We start from the raw sequence: 19,549 nt of genomic DNA on the forward strand, positions 1-19,549 counted from the left end.
TGGCCCACCCATCCTGCCCAACACCACTTCCTGACCCCTCTTTCCACTGACAACCACCAGGTGTCCCCTAGCCCAGCGCAAACTTCCAATAAGGAGGCAAAGATCCACCAATATAAATAGAATGACGCAGAATTACTATGTTCCTTACCACAACCCAACACTTATGCTTAAGACAACCGTCCGCGCCAAATCTCCACCACCCATCCTTCTATTCCCCCCAAAAAACCCTCATCGTCCGTGTCGCCGGGGTTCCAAGCCCCGAACAGCCAACTACCCCCCAAAAGGGGGGGGGGGGCTGACTAGGAGCCGCCATCCACTGCAGCCATAAGGATGTGCCCGTATGATCCTACCGCATACTGGCACGCAACACCTTCCCTTGCTGAAATTACTCGGCGTACTGAAGCCAGACTAAACCGCCATATGACCTAACAAGCCACCCCAAATGGATCCATATAACCGAACCATGCCGAACCAATTACCCAATTCCTTCCCCCGATACCCTTGCCAAAAAACGCAAATGCCCGCAGCCACGTTGCAAATGTACGAGGGTGAGCCTCCACCGGCGCTCCCCTCCCTCTACTTATCCTTCCTGGAATCACTTGGCTTAACCTAATCCAGGTGAAACTGTTCCCGGGGGAGCAGCGAAACTATTGCTACACGTTCCCCATTCAAATCTTATCCCTCACATCCTCCAGCAAGTGAGCCCCCCCAGCGGGCCTTTGAAGCACCCATACCTCTCACACTTGGCCACTGTCAGCCAGACGCACCACCTCATCCCCCTCTTCGTTCCTCACCACTCACTCTGTCACAGCCCTTGCCGCCTCTGCCCGAAAATGCTCCCCTGCCGCCTCATGCGCCCTCACTCTGCCTGCCGCACCTGCGCCTACTAACCACCGATCCCGTCCATGCCGCCGGCGGTGCATGCGCACTCTCCACAACCGTATACACCACTTCAGTAAACCCCATACCTGGTCAAAACACCAACCCACTCGGCGCTGCCGTGTCCGCAGCCGCCCCCCCCCAGCCCTGCCAAATCCACGGCCGTCTCACCCGACCGCGACCCGGCATATCCTGGAATAAAAATCACGCCATCCGGACGTCTGATTCATCCGTCGCTGCTTCCTCCTCCTCCTCGCTGGAGCCGACCGCCTCTGGCCCATGTAATGCAGACGCCGCCGAAGCGCTGCCACCACCACGGCCGTCCTCCTGGTACGCCGCGTGGGCACCATCCTCCAAGCTCCATCTTCTGTCCCGCGGCGACAACCCCGGAAACCGTCCCGTCCTACGGGCTGCCACCGCGGGCCTTATCTTCTGGCCTGACCCCCCCTTGCTACCTGCAAGGACAGGGGGTACCTGTGGCCCGACCCGCTGCCAGCAGACTCCCATCCAGAGCCGCCAGCCTCCTGCCCTCCTGGGCCCAGAAGGCATCCGTCCGCCGGGCCCTCCCCCCCTTGGGGGAGACCGCCGCTGCCGGGAGCTGCACGCCTGCTCTGGGTGACCAGGCGGGGACCGCAGGGCCCCCGCCGTCACCCCCACGTACCGACGCCTCCCGGGCATCCGTCGCACCATGCTCGCCTGCCCTGGTGCCGGACCCCTTGCTGGCTGCAGCCCCCCGGCCCCCCCCCCCCTCCACCCGCGGGGGGGGGTAACGCTGGCCTCCGTCCTCGCCGGGCGCTCTCCTGGCCAGGAGCCGCCGCATCCAGCCCTCCTGGGCCCCATGAAAGCCTCTGTCCGCTGGGCCCTCCCCCTCCTGGGGGAGACCGCCGCGGCCGGGAGCTGCAACCTGATCTGGGTGACCAAGCAGGAACTGCAGGGCCCCTGCCGTCACCCCCACTCACCGACGCTTCCTGGGCACCCGTCGCCCCAGGCCCGCCTGCCCTGGTGCCGGACCCACCACTGGCTGCAGCTCTGCGGCCCCCCCCCCCCGCCTTCCGCGAGGGGTAAAGCTGGCCTCTGTCACCGCCGGGCGCTCTCCCCGTCCGGGAGCCGCCGCATCCAGCAATCCAGGCCGCGGCTCGGACCGGAAGTAGGCCGCAGCCAAGCCACGCCCCCCTCCCGGCTGCCGCGGCCCGGACGGAGATTCCTCCCGCGGCCGGAGCAGCAGCTGAGTACTGCCCTGCCCACGTCCTACCGCGGAGGGTCCCCGAAGGGGCTCTCGCATCTCCTCCTCGCTCCCCCCGCACACGGCAAGTACCTGAGATATGAGGGAGGGGGGACGCCGCCCGCAGCTGACAGGGGAGCGAGGGGAAAGTGCCAACGGGTTAACCCCCAGCAGCCAAGACGTGGGACCGCGCTGCCAGGGGCCCGTGCACTGCCATGATGAATCCGCTGCTCCCGGGTAGCAGCCATCCTGTCGCACGTCCGGATCGTTCCATATCCGGAAGTCTGGTGATGTGAGGGGCTGGGGAACCTCCATCATGACGTCCTTGTACAGATCTTTGTGTCCTTCTAAATACTCCCACTCCTCCATGGAGAAATAGAAGGTGACGTCCTGACACCTTATAGGAACCTCTCCAGTCAGATCGTTCCATATCCGGAAGTCAAGAGAGAGGGGGTAAGTCAAAGTCCTTTACTTACACCCCTCAACTGTCCCACCTCTTCCTCCAGGGAACTCCTCCTACCCACCAATCCCTTTACTCTGCCTTATAAACAAACCGTTCCTGTTTCCATTAACCCCATCACTCCTTCCCTTCCCTCTAGTCATGTCGCCCCTCCACCCTATGGGTTCCATGGCTTTCTCATCAGTGATTTGGGCATAACAGAATCATGGACATATGCAGACCCATTAAAATCAATGGGTCCGCACACACATCAGTGATTTTTTTTTATTTAAAACGAATATCTCAGCCAGTTACACCAATCACCTCCGGCAATGTATAATATCAACATTGGAAGAGCCGCATTTTAACTACGTATCCGCTGAATAAATAAATATCCATCCTATAGCCCCTGGCCTGAGAAATGTATGATCTATGGAAGACTTTTATTGTCATTTCAATATATTTTGTGAATAGAAGCATTTTTAGGGATCAAGCCAACATAGCTACTAGATCTGGTATGTCAGTGTCAGGTATCAAGAGTTCCCAACCAGGAAGGCACATCTTGGCGTTGTAGTCAATGGGTGCAGGGTACTGTGCAAATCTGTTGCATGCTGCTTTACAATAGTCTATAGCCTGTCTATCAGAGACCAAAAGTTATTATATGGCTAGATAGCATTCAAATATTAGCCATATGTAAGGTAAGAGGTTTTATCCATACCATTAGGCTGGAGTTACACTACCGCATGACTTGCATTGCACTGCCGAATCGGCCGGCGGCCCGAGTGTGTCAGCTTCATGTATTTCTATACAGATGACATGCTCGGGTCAGGAAAGCCATCGACCGATCTGGGCAGTGCGGGGCAATCCTCCCGACCTTGCTAAGGTATTGTGACTCCAGCCTTAGGATGTGGGACACAGTGGGTTTTTATCACTTTTTATGTGGTTTTATTTTGGTGGAATTTTGTCACAAAATTGCATGCAAATCCTTATGCCAATAAAGTCAATCAGAATTCTGAAGTGTTGTGCCCATGTTGCTTTTTTTTCTCTTGCAGATTTGCAACAGAAAATAAACTACAGCATGTCAATTCTTTCAGCATTTTTTCCTCACCAAACACATGAAAAACACATTGGAAAAAACGCATAAAAAAAAATCACCGAAAATGTGTCAAAAACGCACTGAAAAAAATGCAGGGTTTTTCATGCCAAGAGATGCATATTTGGTGCACATAGCCTAAAGGCTACTTTACACACTGCGATATCGGTCCCGATATCGCTAGTGTGGGTACCTGCCCCCATCTGTTGCGCGACACGGGCATATCGCTGCCCGTGCCGCACAACATCGCCCAGACCCGTCACACATACTTACCTGTCCGGCGACGTCGCTGTGACTGGCGAACCGCCTCCTTTCTAAGGTGGCGGTCCATGCGGCGTCACAGCGACGTCACTGAAGCGTCACTGAAACGCCGCCCAATAGCAGCGGAGGGGCGGAGATGAGCGGGACGTAACATCCCGCCCACCTCCTTCCTTCTGCATAGCAGCCGGGAGGCAGGTAAGGGGAGCTTCCTCGTTCCTGCGGCGTCACACACAGCGATGTGTGCTGCCGCAGGAACGAGGAACAACTTCGTTACTGCTGCAGTAACGATTTTTAAGAATGGACCCCCATGTCGCCGATTAGCGATTTTGCACGTTTTTGCAACGATGCAAAATCGCTTATCGGTGTCACACGTTGCAACATCGCTAATGCGGCCGGATGTGCATCACCAATTCCGTGACCCCAACGACTCCGCATTAGCGATGTCGCAGCGTGTAAAGCCCCCTTAAGCCCCCCCCAAAAAATACAATTGTTTGTTTTGTCCATTCATGTGTACATATGTGACATCCATATGACACATACTGGGAAAAATAACGGATGATATTGAAATGAAGGGTTTTTAAGTGTGTAAAAGATGTAGCTAGATAAATGCTAGATAGATATCTATGTATCTTTGCACATCTTTTACTGATAAAAAACCCTTCATTTCAGTATCATCCATTTTTTTCCGGTAGCGGTCACACAGATACCTTCCGTGTGCTGTACGTGTTTAATCCGTTGTGCTGGAAAAAAAGGACATATCTCCGTGTGGATCACCTGGACACACAGGTGGACACACAGGTGGACACACAGCCAGACAGTCCCTGTGAAAACACGGAGGTGTGAAGATCCCCATTGATTTTAATTAGTGATAGTGTCTCCGGTACGTGTGAAAACAGACACCACAGGTATTGGGGACATGGACATGTGAAGGAGGCCCAGATCTGTAAGCTACAAATAACAGCAGCACAAAGCACTCTCTTGGTCTAGTTCAATGTCTTGGTCAGGAGTGATTTTTAGGTCTGACTATAAACAAGCAATACGCAATTCAGAGACTGCAAGCAGAAATCTAAGAATACTTTCTTAGGGCTCCGCCACACATCCGTGAAAACCACGTCCGTGTAAAACGGGCCGTTTTTCGGGTCCGTTTTCCGTTTTTTATGTCCGTTTTTATGGTATGTGTGGCCTGCGTGTGTATCCCGTATGCTAGCCGTATGTGCGTGTGGAATGTCCGTGTGTGCGTGAGTGAAATAACTGACATGTGTGTGTGTGTGTGAAATGTACGTGTGTGATGCAAAATGTCGTTACTACATGTCGGAAGACAGAGTAGCGGGATGAGAATGAACTCGGGTGAACTTCACCCAACTTCATTGTCATGCCGCGGCTCTGTCTGTGTGCCGTGTACTGATTAGCGGTCACCGGTGAAGGATTCACCGGTGACTGCTAATCCCCCGAGTGACTGAAGTGTCCCCCCCTCTCTCATACTCACCGTTCCCCGATCCCCGGCGCTGCACGGCGTTCACACTGCTCCGGCGGCTTTTTCTAATTTGAAAAAGCCGGCCGCCCATTAATCAATCTCGTATTCCCTGCTTTCCCCGCCCACCGGCGGCTGTGATTGGTTGCAGTGAGACACGCCCACCACGCTGAGTGACAGGTGTCACACTGCACCCAATCACAGCAGCCGGTGGGCGTGTCTATACTGTGCAGTAAAATAAATAAATAAATAATTAAAAAAACCGGCGTGCGGTCCCCCCCCATTTTAATGCCAGCCAGATAAAGCCATACGGCTGAAGGCTGGTATTCTCAGGATGGGGAGCTCCACGTTATGGGGGGCCCCCCACCCTAACAATATCAGTCAGCAGCCGCCCAGAATTGCCGCATACATTATATGCGACAGTTCTGGGGCTGTACCCGGCTCTTCCCAATTTACCCTGGTGCGTTGGCAAATCGGGGTAATAAGGAGTTATTGGCAGCCCATAGCTGCCAATAAGTCCTAGATTAATCATGTCAGGCGTCTATGAGACACCCTCCATGATTAATCTGTAAATTACAGTAAATAAACACACACACACCCGAAAAAATCCTTTATTATAAATAAAAAACACAAACAAATTCCCTTATTACCAATTTATTAACCCCGACAAACCCTCCATGTCCGGCGTACTCCACGGACCTCCAGCGTCGCGTCCAGCTCTGCTGCATGGAGGTGACAGGAGCAGCAGAAGACACCGCCGCTCCGGTCACCTCCACGCAGCTAATGAGATGAGTAGCGCGATCAGCTGCTGTCAGTCAGGTAACTCGCGGCCACCGCTGGATCCAGCGGTGGCCGCGGGTAACCTCAGTGACAGCAGCTGATCGCGCTACTCATCTCATTAGCTGCGTGGAGGTGACCGGAGCGGCGGTGTCTTCTGCTGCTCCTGTCACCTCCATGCAGCAGAGCTGGACGCGACGCTGGAGGTCCGTGGAGTACGCCGGACATGGAGGGTTTGTCGGGGTTAATAAATTGGTAATGAGGGAATTTGTTTGTGTTTTTTATTTATAATAAAGGATTTTTTCGGGTGTGTGTGTGTTTATTTACTGTAATTTACAGATTAATCATGGAGGGTGTCTCATAGACGCCTGACATGATTAATCTAGGACTTATTGGCAGCTATGGGCTGCCAATAACTCCTTATTACCCCGATTTGCCAACGCACCAGGGTAAATTGGGAAGAGCCGGGTACAGCCCCAGAACTGTCGCATATAATGTATGCGGCAATTCTGGGCGGCTGCTGACTGATATTGTTAGGGTGGGGGGCCCCCCATAACGTGGAGCTCCCCATCCTGAGAATACCAACCTTCAGCCGTATGGCTTTATCTGGCTGGCATTAAAATGGGGGGGGACCGCACGCCGGTTTTTTAATTATTTATTTATTTATTTTAATGCACAGTATAGACACGCCCACCGGCTGCTGTGATTGGGTGCAGTGTGACACCTGTCACTCAGCGTGGTGGGCGTGTCTCACTGCAACCAATCACAGCCGCCGGTGGGCGGGGAAAGCAGGGAATACGAGATTGATTAATGGGCGGCCGGCTTTTTCAAAAGAGGAAAAGCCGCCGGAGTTTTTATAACAGCCGTGCAGCGCCGCGCTGGAGATCGGGGAATGGTAAGTATGAGAGAGGGGGGAACTGACCGACAGACAGCTAGAGGGACAGACAGACATAGAGACCGACCGACGGACTGAGGGAGAGAACGAAACATAAAAAGAAAAAAGACTGACATGACATGAAAAAAGCACAAAACATACAGGGAACAAACAGAGATGCGTCCGTGTCACTCGGACGTGCGCACAGACCCATTGACTTTCATTGGGTCCGTGCTGCGTGTTGCGTGAATAAAACGGACATGCTGGCGTGAGACACGGCCCACAAAACGCATCACGGAGACGGACTAACGGACATAACCAAAAACGCAAGTGTAACCGCTGAGATATAGTAACATTGGTGCACGTTTGGCCGTGTCTCCAGTATACACGGAAACGGACCAAACACGCACGTGTTTCACGGATGTGTGTTTCAAGCCTTAAGAAGTAAAACCCAAAACATTAGTTTGGAGAACCCTTTTAAGTATTAAGGTGGTCATGAACATACGGGTACATCCATATAGATTGAATTTCCTCTCTGGATTTTAGAACTACATATTACAATATCAGATACATTACTCACAAAATGTTAGGGATATTTAGAAAACATAAAAAGTTCACGCTACACTGATATTTTGGCCTGAAAGTAGGACATTTATGTAGAAGCAGCAAAGGTGAATTCCTCATCTCAAACAATTTATTGAAACAAAAGCCAATAACATAGTACCAATTGCAATGGACAAATGTTAGCGCTTAACCACAAAACCAAGAGATCTGCAGCTAGGTTTGTAGGCAAAAAAAACCCTTAATTTGCCTGGAATCAGAAAAAAATTTTTGTGAGAGTTTTTTTTCTCTAAAGTAAAAAACCCCAATAAACCAGCGCTGATAAAGGTTTTTTAATTGATGTTTTATTAAATTGCTATCCCTGTTTTAGACACAAAATTTATTCAGCAGAATACACACAAAACATACAACACATAAAAAGTTGATTAATACACAGACAATTACCAGAAAGCTGGTTGAAATGCCCCGGCCGGTGGCAAAATCAACTACTACAAACTAATAAAATACTAAAATACGTTTCAAGGTATAGGGCTTGCAATGCTAGTAAGATTAACGCTGTGACACACTTTTTCAGAGGCTCAAATCAATTATTAATTGCCGTAGGAAAAGTATTAATAATGGCTTTAGATTGCAAACTGGACTATCAGGTCGTCACAAACTGTCCTTCCGTGCAGTATTCCAAGTCTCTCATGGTTCTGGGTCCCTATCTTATGGTGTTGCCTCCAACAGCAAATCAAATCCTAGACACATACTGCACCACACCCACCAGGCACACCAGTGGACGGCTTGAGTGGAATAGAGTCGCCCACCTGGGGGGGTCAGGGAGGGGAGGTGAGTAGTATAGTCAGTAGTGAGTAGTAGTGAGTCGAGTAGTAGCCCTCAAGCTGTGAGGAGCTCAGAGGAGGTTTGGAGCGGTGGCTCCTAGTGAAGCTGTCTAGGTTGCAGACAGTGGGTTGGACCCCCGGTCGCAGGGGATTGCGGCTAGGTGACTGGACCTGTCAAGGAGGACGGTCAGCAGCCTGGCACTAACACCGGTCCGGGACCGAAGGCACGGCGGGGTACACGGACCCTAGGTCGGGGAGAAGCTTCAGGCAACCCAGCAATTAACAAGAGGAGAACGGAGCCTCTATGATCTGTTCCCACCTCCTCCAGAATCGGGGTACTAGCGCAAAGAGGGGGATAGGGCCTTCCAAACAAACGGTCCAGAAAATCCAAAGCGTGAGCACTGAGAGCAGGCTCCCACACTTAGCCACAGTGGGGAGCAGGGCCTGGCAAGTTTCAGATTACTGGGCCACCACATTGAAGTTAAACTTAGTGCCAGGAGGCAGATCATGGATCACCAGGCAACACTATAGGGGACGGGACCCGGACGAGCTCCCCTCAAGCGGTAGCGATACCCCGAGATTTGGTTTACCCGGTTGTCAGCGTGGAGGGCAACGACACCTTGCTGCCCCACTCCATCACCCCGGGTACTCCCAACGGCAGCGGCGGTATCCCCTCATTACCGTACACAACGGGTGGCATCACGAACTATAACTCCCCTGAAAATATCCCCCATTACATTTAGAGTGGCCCCAAGCCCCCGGGTCCGGAGACCCTCGAGCCACAAGCAAGCACACGGATCCGAGCAGTTCGATCCGCTGCAGGGGCGGCACAAATGTCTCAATTACTTGTCATGTGGCCTTCATCATCAATTACAGCTGACAACGATGTCTTCTGCAGGTCACAAGTGAAGTTATTGTCTGCTGAGGCATGGTGTCTCACTCTTCTTGAAGGGCAGCCCTCAGGTCATTGAGATTTTGGGGTAGAGCCTTACAAGCCTCTACACGGTCACTCAGCTGATCCCATAGGTTTTCTATGGCATTTAGGTCTGGAGAAAGTGCAGGCCACTCCATTTGAGGTACCTCAGTCTCCAGCGCCTGTTCCCTAGTGATGCGACCTCGATAAGCTGGAGCATTGTCATCCATGAAGATTAAATTAGGTCTATGTTGTTCATGCATTGACTTGATTAATTATGTTATTCAAGTAGTAAGGGCTGTCACTGTACCATTTACACAGTGTAGTGCAGTTCTTTGTTGACTCCACACACTGACTCACACTGTAACACCACCACCACCAAAGACTCGTCTGGTGACAACTGTGGCTGATGCATCATTGGCAATCATCATTTCTGTTTAAAGTGAATCAACCTTCATCAGTGAACAGCACTGAGGCCCACTGGTCCCTCATCCAGCAAGGCGATGACACGTGTGCCTGGTGGTGTAGTCAGGTACCCTTGCAGGTCATTTAGTGTGTGGACCATGCTGATGTAAACAGTTTTAAATGGTCTGGTGTAACACTTGGTTGCTTCTCACCTCCATTAAATGTGCCTGAGTTGTGTGGCATTCATCATCCGTTTCTAAAGGCATTGTTCACAATGAGGCAGTCATCAGTGTGGGATGTGGCCAAACAATGTCCACTTCTAAGCCTTTCTGTGATTCTTCTAGTCTCTCTGTATCTCTGTTGCAACCTGTTGATGACACTCTGTGACACTCTAAGCTCAGTGGCTACTTCCATTTGAGAACATCCTGCTTGAAGCCTCGCAATGCTGAGGTACTGTTGATCAATTGTTAGGTGTCGTATTGGTCTCATGATGTCAAAATGTGAACAGCATGATGAGGAGGACTGTTTAATACCAATTCTAATTGAACCCTGACATGTATTGGGTGATTCATGGATCAAACACCTGTTGTGAATTTTACCATTAAGCTCCTTGTTAGAGAACAGCAAGTTGTAAAAAATTTACTGAAACATTGAACAGTTGGACATGTGCATTTAAAAGATTGGAGAAGGTCACATTAAAAGCTGCTTTCACACCTCCGTTTTTTGCAGTGCAGCTCAATCCATCTCAAAAACCTAAGCAACGGATGCGGCGAAAAAAACGGATCTGTTTTATAAGTTTTTCCATTCGGCCCGTCCGTTTTTTGACGGATGCGGCTTGATACTGAGCATACACAGTGCAAAAAAATCGCATGCGGCGGCTGGATGCGGTTTTTGCCGCAGGACGCCGCATCCGGCGTCCATAGGCTTGCACTGTAAATCATGCCGGCGCGATGCGTTTTTTTCGCCGCACAAAAATCGTGCCAGGCAACATTCCATCCGGCGGCCGCATGGGCTAAATACTAAATATGCCGCATAAGGCAAAAAACGGACGCAACGCAAGGCCATGCGGCACAATACGGCGCTAATGCAAGTCTATGCGGAAAAAACGCAACTGGCGGCAAAAAAAAACGGTTGTGTTTTTTCTGCAAAGCGCCGTATTGTGCCGCACTGCAAAAAACGGATATGTGAAAGCAGCCTAAAGGGGGCTTTACACGCTGCGACATCGCTAATGCGGAGTCGTTGGGGTCACGGAATTTGTGACGCACATCCGGCCGCATTAGCGATGTTGCTGCGTGTGACACCGATGAGTGATTTTGCATCGTTGCAAAAACGTGCAAAATCGCTCATCGGTGACATGGGGGTCCATTCTAGAAAGCCACGGACCCACTTGGGGGGGAGGGGCGACATGACCAAGGGGGAGGTAGGGAGTGATGGGGTTAATAGGGACAGTTGTGTGTATGCCTAATATGGCATTGGGGGATGGTCTTAGCCTGGGAGGAAGAGGAGGAGCAGCGAAAGGGTTAGTCTGGGAGAGGAAAGAGTTACCTCCTCTCCTGTTTCCGGACGCCGAACGATCACCTCCATGGCGGACCTCCAGGACCTGCAGCGTTTGATCCAGGCAGCGGTTGCAGCGCACGGGCCCCTGGCAGTGCAGTCCCACATCAGGGCTGCCGGGGTTAACCCGTCGGCGCTTGCCCCTCGTCCCCCCAGCAGCGGCGGGCGCCAGTCGCGGCCCCCCCGCAGGTATTCCCCGGGCGCGGGGGGGGGGGGCGAGGAGGAGATGTAAGAGCCCCTCCAGGGACCCTCCGCAGAGTGCAGCGCAGCAGCAGCGTCTGGCTGCTGCAGAGGCTGGCGGGAGGAATCTTCGCTCCAGCCGCGGCGGTCGGGAGGTGGGAGTGGCCAGCACGGGGCCTACTTCCGGTCCCGGCCTCCGGGCTGGATTTACTGTGAGTGCAGCGGCTCCAGGCCGGGAGCGCGCTCGGCGCAGGAGAGAGGCCAGCAGATCCCCCTGCAGTCGGCGGGGGGACCGCGGGGCTGCACGTGGCGGTAGGTCCGGCGCCGGGGGGAGGTCTGCGGTACCTGACCCTGGTGCGGCTGAGAGAAGGAGTGACGGCGGGAGCCCTGCGGCGACCGCCGGGTCACTCAGTACCGCTGTGCAGCCCCTGGATGTGGCAGTCTCCCGTGGGAGCGGGAGGACTCGGCGGACGGAGGCCTGCAATAGCCCAGGAGGGCCAGAGGCGACGACGGCTGAGACCCGGAGCCGGGCGTCTGTTCGTCCGCGCCCAGAGGCCCCCTGCAGCCGGCAGGGGGGCGGGCGCAAGAGATCGGGGTGCTGACGCGGGGGACAGGACGGTCTCCTGGGGCAAGAGATGGAGCGGGGATGACTCTGCCCACGCGGCGGCCCTGTCTGGTAGCCGTGGTGGGGGGGGGTGCTGCGGCGGCGCCCCCGGATGTCGGATGGAAGATGAGGCCAGCGGCGAGGAGGAGGAAGAGGCTTTCGTTTCGGAGGAGTCGGATGGACGACAGACGGAGGACGATGAGGCGGCGGTCTCGGGGGACGCCGAGCGGCGGTCGGGTGAGACGGCCGTGGAGGCGGCAGGGGCTGCGCTGGCGGGGGGCTTCGGGGGGGGGGGCGGCTGCGGCTACGGCAGCGCCCGCTGGTTTAGCTGTGTGGAGTCAATTGTTGGGGCTGTTGCAGGGGCTGGCGGCGGCTTCGGGAGCGGTGGGGGAGGGGGGCCCAGGCGCCGGTGGCGGCGTGGGTGGGTGCAGCCGGTTTAGGGGCCTCGTCGGTGACGGGGGGCGAAGGAGCGGGTGCGAGTAAAGGGGGGGGCGAAGGGGGGAGTGAGACGGGGGGAGAAAAGGAGAAGGAAAAGGAGAAGGAAAAGGAGAAGGAGGATGAGGTGGTGCGCTTAGATGATAGGGCTAAAAGCGAAGTTTATGTTTGTTTTGAAGGCCCGCTGGGGGCCCATTTAAAGAAGGAGGTGCGGGAAAAAATTTGGAAAGGGGAATATGTAGAGATATTTTCTCTGCTTCCCCTGGAGAAATTTAATCTGGATAGGGTTAAGCCGAGTGACTCCAAAAAGGAGAAGGACGAGGAGGAAAAGCGCCGTTATAGGCTTATTCCTCGGACTTTTGCCAACTGGCTACAGGCATTTGCGATTTTGGCGAGCGTGGTCGGGGAAAAGGAGCCGGAGCATTGTTCGGCTTTGTTCGGCTACATGGATGCGATAGGGGAGGCTTATCGAGTTTATGGCGGGCTGGCGTGGCTGCGTTACGACGAGCAATTTAGGCAGCGGAAGGCATTGCGGCCAGATATGCGTTGGGACCATAAGGATATTTCCTTATGGATGCGACTGATGTCGGCGCCGGCTCAGCCCTTTCGGGGGGGCGCCAGAGGTTCGGGGGCCGGGTCCCCGGCAAGTTTCAAAAAAGGTTTGTGTTGGCAGTACAATGAAGGGCAGTGTAGGTTTGGAGTGGCGTGCCGTTTTAAGCATGAATGCTCCGGATGTGGGGGGGGACATAGCTTGTCCAAATGTTTTAAAAAAGGAAAAGGAAAGGCTGGTGACGGGGCTGGTAAGAGGGACGACGCCGGTGAAGGTAGAAGTGATGGTTCCGTTTTTAAATAGGTATCCGGACGAGGAGGCTGCGGCGTTGTTATGTTCTGGTTTTTCCGATGGTTTTCATATCCCGTCGGTTGTTAATGCGTCGGGCCCGCCGTATCGTAATTTGCGTTCCGCTCGGGATCATCCGGAGGTGGTGGATGAGAAGCTGGAAAAGGAGGTGGCTTTGGGCAGGATGGGCGGTCCTTATGTCGCCCCGCCGTGCGGGAATTTGGTGGTTTCGCCGTTGGGGGTGGTACCAAAGAAAGAGCGGAATAAATTTCGGCTGATTAATCATTTGTCTTACCCGGAAGGGTTCTCGGTGAATGATGGCATTGCACCGGAGTTGTCGGCGGTATATTATGTGTCGTTCGATAAGGCGTTGGACCTGGTTAGGGCGGCGGGGCGGGGTGCATTGATGGCAAAGGCGGATGTGGAGGCGGCGTTTCGGTTGTTACCAGTTCATGCAAATAGTCAGCATTTGTTGGGTTGCTGGTGGGATGGCAGTTATTATGTTGATCGTTGTTTGCCAATGGGCTGTTCCATTTCGTGTTCGTACTTTGAGGCATTTAGTTCGTTTGTTGAGTGGGTGGTTCGGGACGTGTCCGGGCTTACGTCCATCATTCATTACTTGGACGATTTCCTGTGTGTCGGGGCGGCGGGTTCGATGGTTTGCGCGGGTTTGTTATTTGCGTTGCAAAAAGTTGCGGCCAGCTTCGGGATTCCTTTGGCGCCGGATAAGACGGAACGCCCGGCGCCGGTGATGTGTTTTCTGGGAATTGAAATTGACTCCATTGCTATGGAATGCAGGTTGCCGGCGGAGAAGGTCCGTGATTTGAGGTCCGCAGTGACGGGGGTGAAAGCGGCGAAGAAGGTGCGGCTTAAGGCGGTGCAGTCCTTGCTTGGAAAATTGAATTTTGCTTGCAGAATTGTGCCGATGGGGAGAGTGTTTGCGAGGCGTTTGGCGACGGCCGGGGTAAGGTCGCCGGCGCATTTTGTGCGGATCACAAAGGCGATCAGGGACGATTTGGAAGTATGGGATCAATTTTTGCAGCATTTTAACGGCCGGACGCTGGTGATGGGGAGGGTGGCGTCTAACGGGGCATTGCAGCTGTTTACGGATGCGGCGGGGTCGGCCGGGTTTGGGGCTGTCTTCAGAGGTCATTGGTGTGTCGGGCAGTGGCCACAGGCGTGGCGGGAGAGCGGCTTGGTTAGGAATTTGGCTCTGTTAGAGCTATTCCCCATTGTAGTGGCAGTGGAGCTCTGGGGGTCGCACTTTGCCGGAAGGAAAGTGTGTTTTCATTGTGATAACCAGGCGGTGGTGCACGCGATTAACAACTTGTCTGCTAAGTCGGAGCCGGTGGTGGTGTATTTGCGGCATTTAGTGTTGAGATGTCTGCAGTTGAATGTGCAGGTAGTGGCAAGGCACGTTCCGGGTGTTGACAACGAGGTGGCTGATGCTTTGTCTCGTTTTCAGTTCAGCAGGTTTCGGGCGCTGTTGCCGTGGGCGGACGAAGTTGGAGTGGAGTGTCCCGAGGATTTGTGGCATCTGGTGAGGCGGTGATCTCAGACTTGATTCGGAACTCGGTGACCGAGGTGACTTGGTGCCGATATGCTAAGGTGTGGGCTGAATGGGAGGAGTTGTTGTGTCTGATGTTTGGTGGGGAGAGCGTGGATTACTTGGTGGCTTTGTTGTCGTTGGTGAGTACGGATTTTTCAGCCGGGCGATCGGCATCGGCTGTGGCACATCGGGTGTCGGCAGTGGCGTTTTGGTTAAAAATGAGAGGGGAGCGTGATGTTTCACAGGATTTTCGGGTTCGTCAGGCTTTGCGGGGTTTTCGCCGCGGCGTACGGGAGAGGGACAAGAGGCGTCCTGTATCGTTCAGTTTGTTGAGACGGATGGTGGGTGGCCTGAGCGGCATTTGTGAGTCTGTGTACGAGACGGTTCTGTTCACAACGGCTTTCGGTCTCGCTTTTTATGGGGCTTTCCGGATAGGCGAGCTGGTGAGCCCGTCCAGGGTGACGGGTGGTGGTTTGATGCTTGAGGACGTGCGAGTGAGCGGTAGTCAGGTGGAGTGCCGGATTCGCCGGTAAAAAATGGATCAGCTGGGCCGTGGTAGATTGGTGGTGTTATATGCGGTTCCAGGAGAGGAATTGTGCCCTGTGCGTTTAGTCGAGAGATTTATGGCCGTGAGGGGAGGCTTACCTGGCCCGTTGTTGCGGCATGTGAATGGGTCGTTTTTGTCGAGGTTCCAGTTTGTGGCGGTGCTGCGGCTAAGTCTACGTAACGCGGGGGAGCGCCCGGAGGAATTCGGGTCGCATTCATTCCGAATTGGTGCAGCGACGGAGGCAGCTCGTTGGGGGCTTGGAGATGAGGTGGTGAAGCGTATTGGTAGATGGGAATCTTCTTGTTTTCGGCGGTATGTGAGACCGCAGTTGTTGTAGCATCATGGTACTTTGGTTACGTGCGGAAGGTTTGAGGAAAGGGGTGTTTCTAGCTGTGTTGGTGGTTGTGTTGTTATTGGTTTTGATATTTTCGTTTTGTTTTATTTGTTATAGGGAAGTGCCTGATCTGGATCTTGGGGCACTCCTTCGTATTTTGGGGTGCCCGTCGGGCTGAGGTCCGCCCGAATGGTCGACAGCTGGGTTTGGATCGTGCGCAGGCGACTGTTCGATGGATCGGAGTTCGGGGCATGGAGTGGGGCAGGGTGGTCCCGGAATTTTGTTTTCATTGTAAAGTTGAGCGGCCCCCGGATGTGCTGGTATTACATGTGGGGAGTAATGATCTTAGTGCCAGGGCGTCGCGGGATTTGATCCGGGACATAAAGATTGACTTACTGCAGTTGTGGAAGCGGTATCCTGGTTTGCTGGTCGTATGGTCCGACATAGTGACCAGGTTGGTATGGAGAGGGGCTCGGTCGGTGGAGAAGGTTAATAAGGCCAGGGCCCAAGTGAATAGGGTGGTGGCTAGGTTTGTGACCAGGAATGGTGGGATTGTGGTAAGGCACAGGGATTTGGAGCTGGCAGATTGGCGATTTCGGAGGGGTGATGGTGTGCACCTCAACGAGGTCGGTCTGGATTTATGGGCGTTGGGTCTGCAGGATGGTGTGGAGCGTGCTTTTGGTGTGTGGCGGGTCCAGGCCACGTAAGGTGTCACGTGGTCTGTCCTGTGGCGGTGGGGGTAGGTCTGGTCCAGAGGTTTGGAAGTGATTGGTGGCTGGACCGGGAGTCATTGTCTTGGTATGGTGGCTCTCGGTTTCTGGGATGTGGCAGGCACGGGGTTCTGCCAAAGTGTGGGGGTCAATCCGTGGGTGATTGGCACCTCGTCTCTGGGTCGGTGTGTTGCGGCCAGGGACAGGGGGAGTAGTAGTTAGTGGACTGGGCCTACCCCGGGGGGTATTGTAAATGTTATTGTCTATTGTTACCGTTATGTGGTTGTTTTGGGTCACCCGTTGGACGGCGTCCCTAAGGTGCTAGTTTGTAAAACAATAGGCAATAAAAGGCTGCTGTGGCCATTTGAACCAAGTCGCATGCAGTCCGTGTGTTTATTCTTAGAGGATAAGGGGGTTTGGTTACACAGACATCACGACCGGAGAATCCTCCCTCAGCTGGTCATGATTATAGTTACTGCAGCAGTAACGATGTAGTTTGTCGCTCCTGCGGCAGCACACATCGCTATGTGTGACGCCGCAGGAACGAGGAACCTCTCCTTACCTGCCTCCCGGCCGCTATGAGGAGGGAAGGAGGTGGGCGGGATGTTACGTCCCGCTCATCTCTGCCCCTCCGCTTCTATTGGGCGGCCGCTCAGTGACGTCGCTGTGACGCCGCACGGACCGCCCCCTTAGAAAGGAGGCGGTTCGCCGGTCACAGCGACGTCGCCGGGCAGGAAAGTATGTGTGACGGGTCTGCGCGATGTTGTGCGGCACGGGCAGCGATTTGCCCATGTCGCACAACAGATGGGGGCGGGTACCCACGCTAGCGATATCGGGACCGATATCGCAGCGTGTAAAGTAGCCTTTAGTTCACCTGAAAAGGTTAGAGGGCATTTTTGGACTGAAATTTCACCCAAAAGCCAAATATCAATAACTTTTTCTGAGTAGTGAATGCATCTAACTTCCCTTCTTGTGGATAGTGAAAAGTCAGTGTGAGGAGGCTAATAAGCCATGCAGTTCTCCTCTGGGAAATTAGATATGTTAATTGAGAGGAAAAGAACAGGAACTCTGGCACCACCTATTGGACATAGCAATTAGTGATGAGCGAGCATGCTTGTCACTACTCGGTACTCGCACGAGTATCGCTGTACTCGGGCTGCTCGGCGGGGACCGAGTAATCTCGCGATACTCGTGCTGTACTCGTGGTCTTCATTTCTGCATGTTGGCGCTCTTTTGAGAGCCAGCCCTCATGCAGGGATTGGCTGGCAGACCACTGCAATGCCACAGCCCTGTTAGTTGTGGAATTGCAGTGATTGGCCGGCCTGCACAGCGTGACCGAGCCTTTATATCGGCCGGCGCGCTGTGCTCTGCTCACAGCTATCCAGACTGTCAGTGCAGGGAGAGTGTCGCTGATTCAGGGAAAGCTTTGCGGCCCTTTATAGCTTTTTCAGTTGCAGGGCTGCAAACAGTGTGACCAAAAGTCCTTCTCAGGACTATTCTAGTTGTATACAGGCAGGCAGGGTATAGCCAGGTCGGAGTACAGTAGCAGAGTCCTTCTCAGGACTACTGTTGCTATATACAGGCAGGGTATAGCCAGGTCTGAATACAGTCCTTGTCAGGACTATTGTACCAGTATACAGGCAGGCAGGCAGGCAGGGTAGTGGTGACCGTATACCAGCCTTCATCATATCTGGGGCTGGTGTACACAGTGTAAAACAGTCCAGATAGTGTCTGACTTGTCTGTAATTGTCGCTCCCCAAAAAAACCTGTTAGGTTCTTATTGCGTCCGTGCTTGGTTTTTAAAACCGCACGTGTGTGCCTGTTGGTGGCAGCGTACAGGTGCACTTGTGTGCAATTTCCAGAAACTTTAATATAACGCACAAGTAGTGAATATACACGTCAGCAGTGCACAGCATTGCAAAATGCGCAAGGGCATTGGCAAGGAACAAGGAAGTGGACGTGATGGTGGTGCAGGCAGAGGCCGAGGTCGTGGGCAAGCTCTAATTTCGCCACAACAAAGGGCCACATCTAGTCGCTCGCACGTCCTGTCCCAAATTCTTGGGGACCGCAGCAGTACACCGCTCTTGAACCAAGACCAGTGTCAACAGGTTGTTAGTTGGATAGCAGATAATGCTTCCAGTCAGATTGGCACCACCACAAACACTCTGTCTTCCACACGGTCAAGTGTCAGTAGCCGTGATACTGCACCGCACATTTCTGAACCTGATCCTCCTTCCTACCACCAGGCTGAGTACACGTCCTCCTCGGACATTAATGATCCCACACTTGGACACTCGGAAGAGCTGTTCACGTTTCCATTCACACATTCTGGCCTCTCGCCAGCTCATATTGAAGTGGGTCATGAGGAGATCGTCTGTACAGATGGCCAAATATTTGAGCAGCCACGTTCTCACGAAGTTGGCAACGTGTCTCAACAAGTGGTGGACGATGATGAGACACAATTGTCAGGAAGTCAGGAGGAGGAGCAGGGTGCGGAAGAGGAAGACGACGTGGTGGATGATCCAGTAACTGACCCAACCTGGCAGGAGGATATGCAGAGCGAGGACAGCAGTGCACAGGGGGAGGGAGGCGTAGCATCACAACAGGCAGTAAGAAGCAGGGTGGTGGCCCCAGGCAGAAGTCAGGCAACCGTTCCCCGGAACAACACGACGACACAAGGTGCCTGTACAAATGTTAGGTCTTCCCGAGTCTGGCAGTTTTTTAAGTTGGATCCAGATGATTCAAAAAAGGCCATTTGCAACACCTGCCATGCCAGCATCAGCAGGGGTACCAAAACTAGCAGCCTGACCACCACCAGCATGATCAGGCACATGTCAGCCAAGCACCCGACTTTGTGGGAAGTACAACAGAGTCGAGGAGCAGTGCTTGCTGATGTCACTGCTACGTCTTCGCTGGTTGTGCATGCGAGCCAATCACCTGTCCATGCTGCCTGCGAACAAGCCTCCTCCACTCCTGCACCTGCAGTTGCCTACGCAGAAAGAACACCATCATCAAGCACGTCCTTGTCCCAGCGCAGCGTTCAGTTATCCATTCAGCAAACCTTTGAACGCAGGCGCAA

The sequence above is a fragment of the Anomaloglossus baeobatrachus genome, chromosome 6 (assembly GCF_048569485.1).
Source record: "Anomaloglossus baeobatrachus isolate aAnoBae1 chromosome 6, aAnoBae1.hap1, whole genome shotgun sequence".
In the NCBI taxonomy this organism is placed as follows: Eukaryota; Metazoa; Chordata; class Amphibia; order Anura; family Aromobatidae; genus Anomaloglossus; species Anomaloglossus baeobatrachus.